General features: G+C 53.2%; 1 protein-coding gene across 2 annotated transcripts in view; it reads left to right on the plus strand.

Moving 5' to 3' along the window:
• Positions 1-528: 528 nt before the first annotated feature.
• Pknox2 (PBX/knotted 1 homeobox 2) overlaps positions 529-14,843 on the plus strand; it is a 268,028-nt gene continuing 253,713 nt past the window's right edge. Inside the window, exon 1 of one of the 2 annotated variants that reach the window (XM_047518383.1) lies at positions 529-596. The gene's annotated coding sequence lies outside the window, so the exon portion shown is untranslated. The remainder of the gene's footprint in view (positions 597-14,843) is intronic. The other variant, XM_047518386.1, reaches the window with a different exon arrangement.

Consider the following 14,843-nt stretch of genomic DNA (forward strand, 5'->3'; position numbering starts at 1 on the left):
GGTAATGAGAATTATTCAAATGCAATCATAAAAATGAGGCCAGCCAGGCAGGAATGGGTGGGGGGGGAGTGGTGATAGAGGGAAGGATTTCTTGCCTCTATCTTCAGTTTCAAGTTTCATATTTTCTGGGGAGTTCTCTTGAGGTTCACAGAAAATTTCACCTCATCTCGGTCTCCTCAGCACGGATGTCCTGGAATTCTTCCCCAGGTTCGTTAAGAAGGACTTGGCATGGGTGGGTGCGCCCTAAATCCCCGGGGATCCTCTATTGGCCCCATCAGAGGCAACCTCAGTGTTTAAGGCTTCTTCCCCAGCGCGGTTCTGCCTCCCCGCCAGCAGGAGCGGGCCCGCGCCTGACGTGTAAGCAGAGCCTCCAGTAGAGGGAGACACTCCAGCGGCTCCTCGACTCGCAGGCGGCCGGGGCCCGGAGTGGGTGGGGGTGATGGGGGGGTGGGGAAAAAGGGGGAGTGGGGAGAGGGGAGGTGTGCGAGGGGGGGGCTCCGGGGGGCGGGTCCCTGTGCCGCTGACGTCCCAAGCAGTGCTGGGAAGTATAGGCTGTGTTGTCACGCCGGTGTCAGTCTGATGAAGATTGGCATCAGGTAAGCTGTCATTCATTTCCATGTCAGAGACGCTTTTGCAGGCGGCGGCGGCGGCGCGGCGGCGGCGGCTGCTGCTGCGGGCGGCTGCCTCAGAGCGCGTGTGTTTTATTCCAGTCCCCAAGCCAGAGTATTATTCATTGCGACAGGGCAAGGAGGAGAGAGGGAGAGAGGGAGGCAGCAGGGAGGAGAGAGAGGGAGGCAGCAGGGAGGAGGGAGGCAGGGAGCAGAAAGGGACGGCGGGAGCGTGCAGAGAGAAGCTGGGGAAGCGCCGGGAGAGCGCGGAGCAAAGCAGCGCGAGGGGCGGCGAGGCCGGGCAAGGAGGCGGCGAGAGCCGCGCGGCCCGCCCGCGCTCCGGCCGGGCCAGCGCGCAGCCCCGCCGCCGCCGCCGCGTCGCTGGGCTCCAGCCGGTGGCCGGGCGCTCATTGTCCGCAGATGCGAGGAGCGGTGCTGCGGACCCGGACCGCCGCGGGCCCAAGATCCCGTAGCGGGTGGGCTGGAGGCTGTGTGCGGGGAGAGCCCGGACACCCGATAATAGGGACCAGTGCTCGGGTCAGAGCTCGGGCTCGGGCGGCACTGGGCTGGGCGCTCCGCGGTGTGAGGCTGGGAACCGTGGGCCGGCTCTAGGTTCCTCTTTCTCCTGGCTTCGGGAGGCTTCTGGCCGGCGCTTACTCGGCGTCAACAGCCTGGAGCTGCTTTCGAGAGGCTGGAAGCGAGAGCAGCCCCATACTGGGGCCGGGTGGCTGGAGTCAAGGAGCGGCGGCTGCGTCCTCCCCAGCGGTGCCTGGCCTGGGTAGGCAGGGCGAGTGGAGGTTTGCAGGAGGATCAGTGGGGAGAGGGGAACACAAGTGTGGGGTCAGGGAAGCCGGGACCGAGGGACCAAGCTCAGAGACCCTAGCCTGAGGAGGAGAGAGAATCTGTAGGGTCACTGGCTTTCTGCGGATTGTTGGGTGCTTTTTGGGAGAGGAGACGTAGGGGCCAGTGGTGAAGCTTGGAAATCGGGAAAGCTGCTGGCTCGAGTACTAGGGAATGAATTCGTTAAAGGGGGGACGGAAAGCGCCCAAGAACAGAGAGCTGAGGGGGATGGGGCAGGGTCCAGAGTCTGCCGCGCAAAGTTTGTGTTTCTTTCGGGTTAGGCGAGGGGGCTCTCCCGGCTCCCAGACCCGAGGAAGAAACCCGCGCCGTGGGCCGCTCTTTCTGGGGGCTCTTCACCGGAGATCCCGGGGTTCCCGCGCGGTGGGGAGACCCGGTTTGGGAATGGGAGGGGGGGTTGTAGATCGGCCCCGAATTAGGGCTGGGCTTTAAGGTCGGCTAGAGTTTGGGTTATAGGATTCAAGCTGTTTTCAGAATCAGGATTGAAGGGCCGCTGAGTAGTGTACACACCAGCCAGAGCAGAGGGCTGGAGGTAGGAGTTGGGGGCCCCGAGTTAAATCTGAGGCTGGAATCGGAGGGACGGGTGGTGTTTTCAGGGATCAGTCACAGGATCACGACTCTTTATTGGGGTCCAGGCTATTGGAATCAGGGGAGGGTCGCGTGTTCGGGTCCTGAAGATCCGCGGGTGGAAAAGCGTTTAGGTAGGCGACGAAAGTAGTTGATCTGAACCATGGCAGGCGAGCCCCGAATGTCCGCCGCTTCTCCCGGGACGCGAATCTGGAGGAGAGCATTTGGGGCGCACAAGATTCGGTCCTAGGAGAGAGATTCTGGGAAGCGGACAAATGAAGGGGCCGTCTGGGTGAAGCGACAGGGTGTCCTTATGGGGTTTGGAATAGATCTGAGGACCTTATATTGGTGGCTCAGCGGGATTCCCGAGCTACTTCGGGTCTGCGGGTCTAGGCGACCGGGCGGGTGTTGGTGGCCGGAGGCTGCTGCGGCCTGCGATGCGGGGAAGGGGAAGCGCTAGCAGTGAGGTGCCACATTGGGCGGAGGAGTCGCGGCTGCGTCCCAGGGCAGGCCGGGCTCGAACTCTGGCGCTCAGATCTCAGCGCCGCCCGTTCTACTGGCAAGAGATGCAGGGCAGCCTTCAAGCCGACTACTGCTGCAATATTTAGCTCCAGAGGGAGGAGGAAGTTAGGGTTTCCCTACCCTCACCCCGCTTGTCTTCGGACTTCTCCAGAGTATCGGCTTTTAGAAATTAAACGCTCTCCAAACTGCTGGAACCCCAAAGTTTCTCATTTTAAGCAGATTTAAACGACTACCCCACCCACTAAAATCTGAGAAATGACACGGTTTAAACACAACACGATGTATTACCCAAAGCCCCAGCCCCTAGCTCTACCACTTACTCTGCTACTCTGGCCTTTCCGAGGCCCCAGGACCTTGGCGGAAATGTGCGTGTGCGTTTGTATGTGGGGGTGGGGCGGGGGGTGTTTTCCCTTTTTGGACTCAGGCGCTCCTACTCAAGCTGCATCCCCCTGGCTGTGGCCTAGCTCGAGGGTGTGTGGGGTGGGAAGTCCGAACCAGGAAGGGAGGCTATCCTCTAGTCAGGGAAAGAGTATGCTGGAGATGCGGTGGTGGGAGGGAAGAAGGTTTGAGATTTCCTCCTTGTAATCTTAAACCTCCCCTTCCAACCCCGCGCACCCCTTGCACCCCTGGGTGGGAGAGCCAAATGGCGCTTTGGGGACACAGAAGCAGCGCGACCCAGGAGTGGCCACCGCGGCCCGGGGCGCGGCGACCGCCGCGGCGGCAGAGCTCCAAGGCTGTTGTTTTTCAGGCTTGGAATTCGTGCGCTCTCTCTCCCGCCGAGAGCCTGGGGGGTGGGGAGGGAGCCGTGACCCCACGGAGACTCCCCGGTCACCGCCTCCCCTTTGTGAGCGCGAAAGGCATGAAAACCGAGAGAAAGAGGAGCTGCTCCGAATAAGGGCCAGGGGGTTACTGGAGAGAGATGGGCCCCGACCACCGTTCCCAGTAAAATGCTTCGTGCAAATTGCACTGAAGTGTACCCAACTTGAGACTGGCTGTTTTATGATCCTTTCTCGGAGTTTACTGCTCTGTGCTTTTAAGTCTATAGATTGCTTTAAGTTAATGAAAGTGCTGCTTTCAAAAGGGGCTTTTATTGTGCAGCAGTGACAAATCCAGTACCTCCCCTTTACTCTTCCAAAATGGGCCTGTTTAGCAAGAGGGAGCTTGCTGGAGTTCCCACATGAACAGGGCCTGGGGAGGGGGGCACCATGTGACAATGAGGATTAATAAAAGTCAATGCCCCAGTAATCCAGAAAGATGAGTTTACTTCTTTCCCAGTCCAGTTTCATCTGTGCAGTCCTATATTGCTTGAAGGGCTCTCTGCTGGGTCTGGCTTTAAATGTTGCTCCCTGCTTCCCCAACAGCCCCCCTTCCAAATTGCTTGAGGTAGGCCTGACCCCTTCAATTCAACCCAAACTGGATTTCAGGATTTCAGCCCCACTGCCAATTCAAACTGCAACTAAAATATTTACTTGGGCATTGGGGGAGGGGCTTTGCCTTGCATTCAGTAAGATAAATGTGTTTAAGTGCTGGGAACCTTGAGAAGGAACAAGGCAGTCTGTTTTTCAGTGCTTTTTCTTTTTTTCAGTCTGTTTGGCACAAAAGGTGAGATGACAAGGTTTTTTGACTAGATCCTAACACAGAAACTGCAGTGGGGCTGGGCTGTGGCTTTGACCGCATGTCATAACCATTTAAACTGTGGTTAGTTGTTCAAAGCTCAAAGCTTCTCCAAGCTGGGTTTCATTAACTCTACACCAGTTGCCTGGAAGTTCAGTAGCAATAAATTGTATAAACACATTTGAAGTAAGTTAGTGATGAAATAAGGAGAATTACTGTCTTGTGAGCGGAGAATCCTGAATTCATGGAGTTCTAGCTTAACTGGAAACATACCACCTCTCCCTCGGCCTTGAAGTTTATGGGTGCACCACAGTGTGTGTTCAATTTCTTTTTGCCATGTCCATCTTCAACTGGGGACTGTAACTCATTAGAGACCAAGACATACCTAGAAAGCAAAAAGGCTGTGTTTTAAAGGGGTCTCTATTAGCCTGATTTAGGAACCAAACCCAAGCGATCAACCTGACTTCCTTACCCTTCCTGAATGCTGCACGCAACATAAACAGCCACAGAGAAGGGGCAAATTAGATTTTTAAATGTTAGAGGCTTAATAATACTGTGTTGTTAGCAACTGAAATTGTTTTTATTAAAGAAACAACCAATAAAATTTATGGGCTTCCAACATGTTGCAAGATTTCCTTGCTATTTATTTAGCTCCCCACCACCACCTTTCAGAAATTCTATCTCCAATTTCAGACTTTTGTTTCTGATTTATTTAATCCGGAGCACATTTTCTAAATTAGTTGGAGGAGGGTGAGAAGTGCTGTTATAAGTTTTCCTTTTTCCTATGCTGGGTGGCACAGGACTGGGATGCTGTAAGATATATATAAATGTGTGATGCAATTGCTGGAGGTGACTGCATGTGAAGCGAAGTGTCTGGATCAAACACAATGTAGATCCCAGGATGGAGGGGGAAGAAAGCGAAGCCGCAGAGGAAAAACAGAGGAAGTTACATGGAAAATGAAATCATCTCGAGCCACCGTGAGCCTTGAGTCTAGCCAACACACCATGCTTTGTATAAGACACTTCACATGAGATCCGTGACTTATTGAAGATTGAATTATATTGAGAAGCAGAATTTAGAGGGAGGAGCTGCGCTTGCTGGGATCTATCCAGGCAACATGGCCAGGATTGTTGCGATGGGGCTTTGCTAATTTAATTAAATCTAATACCTGATGGGGAAAGGAGAAAGGAGGGAGGGAAGTGGTCGGGTGATAATTGAGGCTGGCAGGTCAGCAGGCTGAGCTAGTCTGTAGACTGGAATTTGGGGGCCTGGGTGCTTTATGCCCTGTTACTGCCTGGCTGCGCGATTCCAGCAGGTCCTCCAAGCTGCTGGACCTTGCTTTCTTCATCGGTAAAGTGGAATGTAGCACATACAGTTCTCATTAAGCTACGAGGGGTGAAGGATGGGCATGAATCAAGCTCAGAACACACTTCAATAATAAAACAAGAGATAGAAGCTTCTCAGCAGCAAAGTCATGTTCTTCTACGTGTTTTTTTTTCCTTGCCTGGTTCCAGAGCCTGGCCCCACAACTCTCAGGAGTTCTTAAGACTTTGGTAAAGGAGCAGAACTCCCACCTTCCTTTAGGATTTGAAAACCATGCTGTGATTCCAGAAACCATCTGCACTTTACCAAGAGGGGCTACTATGGCTAAGTTGGGGGAATTGGCTTGGTTGTTCCCAGTTTTGCTACCTGGAATAGACTTCATGCCTCAGATGAGCACAGAATCTGACTTCTCAGAGATGCCAGCTCCTTCTCTTAATGCCACTGGGAACAGAGGCCTAGCCCTGACTGGTGTGTGACATCTGGTGAGGTGGGGGGGAGGGGTGCTGATCTGGAGCTAGCCACAGCCTGAACTTCACTTAGCTGTCTCCAAACTGGCAGATCAAAGCAGACTCTGGGCCAGAAAGCCTGAGCAATTACACCCAGCACTTCTACAAAAGTGTACATGCACTTGTAGACTCCTTCAATTCCGGAGCCTGATTTTTAGAAGTGAGCCCTGAGACAGACTGGAAATGTGGCTCCAGTGGAATGCTTGTCTTTAATTTTCCCTAGTCCATTGGGGATTCCTTGGAGGTGATTTTTCCCTTTATACACCCTTCCCAGTCTGTTGCAGGCAATATCTGAGTCTCCATTTTGATCCGGAGTGAGGGTCGGGGGAGGGGGCAGAGAGACACTGGATGGGGCGAAGGGGGTGAGGTCAGAGTCCTACCCGAACTCTTACAGAACCCCCAGGAGTGACGGAGTACCAAGCTCTAGGACAGCTCAGTTCATCTTGTGCCGGAAAATGGGGCTTGGGAAGAGCTTGCTGCAAACGTGTCCTCTTCAGGGGGATTTGCTGTTTGGCTTGGGTATCCCACCACAAGCCCTGCCTGCCTGGGTTTCTAATTACAAGAAGGACGTTTCTGCTAAGACCTATCTCACTAAAAACACATCCCTGTGTGTAATAAGAAACCCTAAACCAGGCAGGATATTTTAAAACTGAAGCAATGAAGATTAGATTAAGTCTCCACCAAAGAACTTCGTTCTCGTATTATTTTTGGCTGGAATGTGGAGAAAAGCAGCTGGCCCTGGGGCCCAGGGCAGACTCTTGAGGGTTCGGATGGGGCCAGAGTGGGTGGCGTAACTGTTAGTTCTTTGCTTGGTAGGAATGTGGCAAGTTCCAGGGAGGCTCAGTCAGAGTGGTGGGGGGGACCAGTGGAGTTGAGGGGGGGGCTATCATGGGGAAGGGTCAGATCCAGATGAGTCACAGAGTGGTGGCAGACAGCAGGTCATGGAGCACCGTGAAGGCTTTTAAATCCTGCACCTCATTAGGACCTAATTGTTGGTGTTAACTTGTGCTTCCAATCTCACCCCTATTCCACACCCAGCAAATACAGCCATTGTCCACGTGGCCTTTGAAGGAATCTTCATATATTGGGTTCTTTTGGGATGGAGAGGCGACAGCTCAGAAATATGGCATTGCAAGCCCTGGTCCTGCCCTCAGGGGAGAGGTAGCGTGGCATTCATTCACTCTTTGGTTCCTTCACTCGGCACATGTTTATCTTCTCTGTGCCTGGCACTGTCCTAGGCATTGAGGACACAGCAACCAAACCAAACAGAACAAGTACCATGACCAGGAAGTCTGTCCTCCAGGGACTTGGCTGCTGTGGGATAGCAGGGCGTACGGTCTCTAGCATAGGACAAAACTGCATTCAGAGCCTTGCTCTGCTGTTTATTATTGTATGAATCCAGACAAGTTGCTTAACATCTTTGACCCAGTCTCCCATCTGTAAATTGGGAAATAAAGGCATGTAGTTCATAGGATCGTGGAGCAGCATCTATAAGTACCTGGCACCACATCTGGTACCAAAGGGGGATTCATCCTTGTTTCCTCTCCTCCCCATCTTATTTTGGAGCGGATAATCCAGTGGGTGGATTGCCTAGCTCCTTTCCCTTTTTGCTGACCTGGGTCCTTTCACAGGTCACTAGCACCTTCAACAAGGGTTGAACACACAGCGGGGGGGGGGGGGTGCGGCACTGCACATCCCAGCAGGGGCTTGCTGTAGAAAATAGATGCATAGATGCACAGACCCCAGGGACAGTTGGGAGCGAGGAAAGTTTGGGAATAATGGTGATAGAGGGGCACAGATACAGCACAGACACAGGAGAGGTGATGTGCAATCACACCGAGGTTTAAAAAAAAGGCTCCCATCCATTGTTAAACAAAGGAGACAAAAACAGGAATAATCAGGACAGAGTGGTGTTAACCAGGGCTGCCTTCTGAGAGGAGGCGAGCTCTCAGTGCCTGGAGGGCTGGCCCAGAGAGCTGGAGGGGGCGGGCTGAAATCTGAAACTCCCCAGGTCACTGGGCTCTGGGCTTTTGTGGGTATTGGGGGAACAGCCTGCACTACAGAAGAGCCAATCCCAGGTGACCAGAAGTCACTGCCCCAGGAATACCACTCCCTTCTTGCTGGGGCCAGCTTCTCTTGCCCATGGAAGTCGTTCTGAGGGGACATTTGCATGTTGACTTCAATGGGCACACATAGGTTGGTGAGTTAGTGAATGAGGCAAGCAAGCTCCTTTTATTGCTGGCAATTGCACAACTATCTTAGCTAGTAGCATCCCTGCTTTACCTCAGTAGAGAGAACAGAGGCTGTAGGCCTACAACTGGCCCTCTCCCTGCCAGGGACCATGAAGTTAATCAATGTGGTTGGGATGGTGAAGGGAATAGGGGTCAGATCTAGGAGCCAGAGAATAGGCTCCATCTTGGACTTGGGTGTTGACTGGCTATGTGACCTTCAACAAGTGACTTGCCCTTTCTGGATGTCAGTGTCCTCACTTATCCAACGAGGAGCTCGATCTCGCTCTCAGAGGTCTCACTAACTCAAAGTTCTACAATTTTGTCTGCTCCCAAATGGATTGCTGCATGAATAGGGAACACTGAACAGCCCCTGCCAGGACAAATCCAAGCAAAGAATCATACAATAGCTGCAGAGACAGAGATGCAAGGGCTTGGACCCTGGTTTGCTCCCTGACTTGTCTCCAGGGGTCTTAAAGTCAGTGGGAGGGGAGGGAGTGGATTTGACTCTTCCTATTGGCCTTCCTGGAGCAAATAGTTGGGTCTCCCAATAATGGGGTTGGCTCTATGGGGCACCATTTTCAGGTTGAAGACTCATCGTCTTCTTTCCAAAAGGCATCATTTGGTTCTTTTGTTGAGACAGTATGGCGCTGAGGAAGGAGCACAGGCCTTGGAGTCAGATTCTGAGTTTTGACCCTTCTCCTACTACTAAGCTGTGTTTCCTTGGCCACATCCCTTAACCTCTCTGAGCCTTAGTTTTATTATTATTAGTGAATAATAATAATAACAATAATAATAATACCAAGTACACATTGTATACTTGTGAAAACTCTGGAAGAAAACATTTAAAACTGTTTGGCACATAGTAAGCTCAAGGTGAATGCTAGTTTTCGTTCCCCACCCTTCTCCCCCATTTTTTTTTTTTTTTTTTGTGGATTGAACCCAGGGGTGCTCTAACATTGAGCTACATCCTCAACCCTTTTTAAAAATTTTATTTTGAGATGGGATCTCAGTAAGTCACCTGGACTGGCCTGAAACTTGCAAACCTTCCTGCTCCAACCTCCTAGTCTCTTCCCAGGATTACAGGTATATGCCTCTGTGTGCTGCCTAAGAATTTTTTTTGCAGTGCTGGGGATCGAACTCTGGGCCTTGAGTTTGCAAGGCAAACACTCTACTGACTGAGCTATATCCCCAGCCCTAAGAATCTTCTTTAAAGGAACCAACCCAACTTACCTTCCCTCTTACCCATACTTTTTTCTTGGCACATGCTGGGGACAGCTACTGTCTGCTAAGGAAACCCAAACCTGGAAGATCCGCTTTTTAAATTTCCACAACACCTTCAGTCACCGGGGGCTGGGCTGGCCAGGCCCACAGGCAGGGGGAGAGCTGGGGAGGAGATGTGGGAGTGGCAGAGCCCAGCGGAGCCTGGTCTACCTGTCCATGTTGGAAGGTGGACCCTTGGGGTGGAGAGAGCACCCAGGGGCCTGTGTCCAGGGTCATCAGCTCACCATCCTACAGACTTCAGTCCTGATAGACATTATGGGGGTTTAGCCCATTTGTAGTGCATCTAACGCCTATTAGGGGAGTTGGGAGGGTGTAGTCCCCCTCATTCCAGGGTAGCACAGGGGGTCTATGGTAGAGTAGGAGAGAGCGATCCCCACCCAGAGCTTCCTCTATCGTCCTCTGCCCAACATTGCTATCGAGCTGCTTGATCCCAAGTCCTGGGCTAGGTCTGAACTGGAGAACCCATCCTGTGGTTGTGACTTCTAGCTCCAGGCCCAGGAACCGGGAGACAGGGCCCCGAGAGTCAGGCTGTGTGCCCAGGGTCCTGTGGTGGTGAGTGCTTGTTCTCCATCCTGTGCCTCCCAGGGACCATCCATCGGTCACTCAACAGGATGGCCCGAGCCTGCCATCCACTGATGCCCAGTGTTGTCCTCTGTGGACCTCTCTCTGCTCCACCTACGTGCGAGAGAAGACCAAACAGATGCACATCAAATGGGAAGAAGCTGTGTGGCCTTGCATATCATGCAGCTTCTCTGAGGCCCGGCTTCCTCATTTCATGTGACGAGGAGGTTAGGATGGACGGTCTTCAGGCCCCTCTGGGTCTGCTCTGTGGCCTAGCCATGCTAACGTGTGCGCTCTGGTCCAGGAGGCCCCATGAGTTTGGAGAAGATGGTGAGACACTCAGGAGCTCTTCTCCTGACCCCTCCCCCACTTGCTTCCTCCCTGCTCTGGGAGAGGGTGGCTAGACTCATAGTAGGGCTGCGGCTGCTGAGGTACTACTGACTTACAAGACCAGCTCTGGAGGAAAGCCAAGGAGCCTGGTGGCATCCCTACAACCTTCCCAGGAGCCTGCTCCTGGAGAATGTAACTTTGTTTCTTATACCCATGTGCCTCCGCTCTGGAGGTCACCCCATTCATTGTTACCTCTGAGTGGCATCAAGACAGGGATGGCTAACTCCTCTGATTTCCAGATTGTCAGGGAAACCCCTTTCTGAGCTGGACATCTGGTTTCCTGGAATGTGTTTTCAATGTCATTTCCACTGGATTCCAAGAGGACCTCTTCCCAGGGGAGTGGTCTTCACTGCTGGCAGGGCAGAGGGGAAATCCCGGACACTCTGGTGGCACAGAGTCCCGGAGCTGGTGTCTCTGGCAGACCCTGGTGGAGCTGGGCTCTGAGGAGGGAGGAGAGGGGCAGGAGTTTTCCTGAGCTCTGGGATTATCAGGCAGCTGTACATGAAGGCCACAAACCCATGGAGGCTCCAACATGAAGGCCACAAACCCATGGAGGCTCTTTGCCTATCTTCTGCCTCCCTATGTGACCCTGGGCCCGGAGCTTGCAGCCCTGTTTTACTGAGTCACCACCACAGATCTGAGGAGGAAAGTGGGGTTCAGAGAGGGAAAGAGAATTGCCCAAGGCACACGGTGGAGTTTTGTGTGGTTCTGGGTCCTATGATCCTTCTGGGTCCAGAGAGCTTGCTGACTGCTCCAGAGAGTTGTGCGTTTGGGGGAAAGTTCCTGAGTTGCGTTGTCTCTTCTTTCCCATCAAAGACCAGAGGCTCATGGGGTGTAAGATCTAGGGTTCTGGCTTGGGTGGGTTGTGGGTGAAGAGACTGTGTGTGACAAGGGCCTGTGGAGGCAGACAGTGGAGAAGCCAGAGGCTCGGACCTGAGCCTCCACTGTGTGACCATAGAAGCTGGCCTCTTCCTGCTGCTCAGGCTTCTGGTGGTTAATAACACCTCCTGTCAGGGCCATGGAGAAGATCAGCGAGTTAATGTGTGTGGATGTGCCGTACACGTTGTGCAAACGTAAACGACAGCGCCTACACAGCGCCTCGCGTGTAATATCTGGGGGAGAAACTGGTTGGCACAGACTATATGTTTCTTATTAGTTTAAAATAGAGCACACACAAATACTCACTCTCAGCGCGATGACAACCGTGCTGAAGTGATTAAAAGCTGGCAGGATGGCTGTCCACGCTGCCCCGTGGCTGGGGTATGAATGGCTCCCCTGGGTTCCCTGAGCACTTGGTGACTTTTCAGATTCCAACTCAGAGTCCGCCCTGGATTGTGTGCCTGCTCTGTGCCCTGGTGGCTCTCTCTGATGTTTTCCATCTGACTCTGCTGGAGGGCCAGGGTGGGAGGACAGAGAGGCTGGCCTTGGCGTCTTCCCTGCTGGTGGCCAACATTTGGTAGAGTTTTCCTGAGCAGCTCCCAAGGGTCCCAGAGCTATGACTGTGAACTAGAGAGAGGGGCTTCCTGCCAGTGGGGCTCAGTGTGTCCATCGGGGAGAAAGACATTCGTGCTTGGTAGGGAAGAGGGGAGATAAATCATGGAAAGAGCCGTGGAGAAGTCCAGGAGGTCGGGAGAACACAGGCAGGGCGTGTAGCCTGCTGGGGGTCTTGAAGGGCATCCCTGAGGGAGCGAGACTGAGTGGGGCTGTGAAGGAAGAGCTGCTGGGTCAGGGTGGGGCTGGGCTGACCTGCTGCTGGGCTTTCTTTCCCTGGTGAGGCCCTTCTTCTCGGGGAAGGAGTTGGCCAACCCCTTCATCCCTGGGAGCTCCTTTTCCCTCCCAGGCCAGGGCAGAAGCAGGTGAGCAGGAGCCAGCTGGGTAGCCAGTGAGTCTGCTCCCACCTGGTCTTTGTTGCATTTCGTAGTACAGTAGTTGCTCTTCCCACACCCGCTTCCCCGTGGTCCCCCACCCCACGCTTCTCTGAAGGCAGAGCTTATAAGAAGAGCCAGACATCCCTGTGTCGGGGTCCTGTGGTTCATGGCAGTAATCCCAGCGACTCAAGAGGCGGAGGTAGGAGGGTTGCAGGTTTGTAGGCCTGCCTGGGTGACTGAGTGAGATCCTGTCTCAAAATAAAACATAAAAAGGGCTAGGGGTGTAAGTTAGTGGTGGAGCACCTCTGGGTTCAATCCCCAGTACCAAAAGTAAATAAATAGATAAACATGCACATAAATAAATAAGAAAAAAATATGGATATCCCTTCCCCGTTCCTCCTGCAGTCTGTTAGGGGCCTGATGGTATCCGGGGTTCCTGGCAACGTTCACATTTACGTCCTACCTGTGACTCTGATTTCTAGAAAGCCCTGAGGGGCAGCATCTGAGAGGTGGGCAGCAATGACTCAACTGTCCATTCCCAGCTCTGGCCACAGAAAGACTGTATTTATGAGAAGAAAGTCCTGGGCAGAACTGGCCCCTTCTCTTAGGGGCCAACTTGACATTTTCTTGTTGTGGGAAGGCCAGGTCTGTGTCTTCCCTTAGGAAACGCTGAGGACCGTTTGTGGATATTTTGCAGTTTCTTAATTTAGAGGGCTGTGAGGAGAGGCAGGAGGGGAGGCTGGGGAGAGACTGAAGGGCCAAGTCGCTGGGGCTGTAGGGTGCCAAGGTACACGGCTAGCAGAAGGATAGTTGATGGCCCCTGGTCCAAGAATCAGGGCCTCCCTCCATTAGCAAAGGGCACCTGCTGTCGGGTCAGGAAGGTGGCAGTAGTGCCCGGGCCCTACCTCGTGCTGGCTATGTGATCTGGGGCGACTTCCTAACCTCTTGGAGCTTTAGTTTCTTTCTTTTGTGAACCGGGGACAATGATGTCTCTCAGTAGGTATTCAATGAGGTGACACAACGGAGAGCCTGGTCTGGCCTGGCCTCTGGAAGGTGTCTGTCATGAGCCTTTCCTCTCTCCTTCCCTCTCTCCCGACAGTGCCGGTCACCGACCCCAGAGCCCCTTCAGAGTGGGAGGCAGCGGGCGTGGGGAGCAGGAAGGCCATGCTGTGGGCCTTCCTCCCAGGAGCACAGCTGGGCTGACCAGCTGGGGAAGCCTGAGCAGGATGGACGTTGACGTCAGAGCTGCTGGGGTTTCCAGAAGCAGGGACGCACAGCGCTGGGTGTCTTGGGAGAACCAGGACAGCATCGGTGGCTGCAAGGAGGGCTGTGAGGCAGAGTCTCTGAAACAGGGGACAGGAAGGGAGGGAGGGAATGGCATGTCTGAAGTACCTGCCACGTGCTTGACGTTGAGCTTGGTACTTTAACCCTCAGGATTTGATTCTTTTTGTTTTTATTTTTTAGTTGTAGATGGACACCATGCCTTCATTTATTTATTTTTTTATGTGGTGCTGGGGATCGAACCCAGTCCCTCGCACATACTAGACAAGTGCTCTACCACTGAGCTACAACCCCAGCCCTCACGATTTGATTTCATGCATTTATAAGCATAAACTTTAAAGTCAAGCAATCTTAGAATTAGAAAGAGCATCAGAAACCTTCTAACCATCTCTACCTCTGTATGTGGGGAAACTGAAGCTGAGAGGGAGCAGTAACTTGTCTAAGGACACACAAGAAATCAGTGGCAGGGCTGGGTGAGAAACGGACCAGGCTGCTGGCCGTGGTGGCCCGTGTCTGGACTCCTGGCAACTTGGGAGACTGAGGCAGGATGATTGCAAGTTCAAATCAGCCTGGGCAACTTGGCAAGACCCTGTCTCAAAAAATAAGAAGGACTGGGGATGTGGTTCAGTGGTTAAGAGACCCTGGGTTTAATCCCTAGTATACCCTCCGCCAAAATAAAGAAAGAAACTGCACAGGCCAATGCAGCTGAGGCCCTGAAGAAAGAACAGACACTGGAGTCAGAAAGACTGACTTTGCCTACAGACACTGCTGTGGTACGACCAGGAAGCCTGCTTGCCTCCTGAGCCTCCGCTCTTCTCTGTATGATGGGACAGTAATTCTCAAGTGGTAGACTTGGCAGTGAAAGGAGACGGCCGCATGAAGAGCCAGTGTGGCATCAGGGCTCAGGCAGCGCGGGTCCTTTCCTCTCTGTCTCACCCTCCTTCCCCCACAGCTCTGGTTGAGCCCCCGGGGCCACCAAAGCACCCGGGGCTGCCCTGCACCTGCCAGGCATTGTCTTGATGCTGGAGCTGGGTAGGCGGGCCAGGCTGGATGCAGCCTCTGTCCTCATGGGGTTATGTGAAGAAGAGAGGTGTGACATTAAAAAAAAGTACGACTGTGAGGATGTAAGGGTAACCAGAGCTTCGAAGGGAAGAACCTGGAACTATGGGAACATTAAGTAGGAAGATGTTATTTGGAGAGAGCAGGACAGGTCTGAGGAGGTGAGGAGCTGA

This window comes from Sciurus carolinensis, chromosome 11, assembly GCF_902686445.1.
Source record: "Sciurus carolinensis chromosome 11, mSciCar1.2, whole genome shotgun sequence".
Classification (NCBI taxonomy): Eukaryota; Metazoa; Chordata; class Mammalia; order Rodentia; family Sciuridae; genus Sciurus; species Sciurus carolinensis.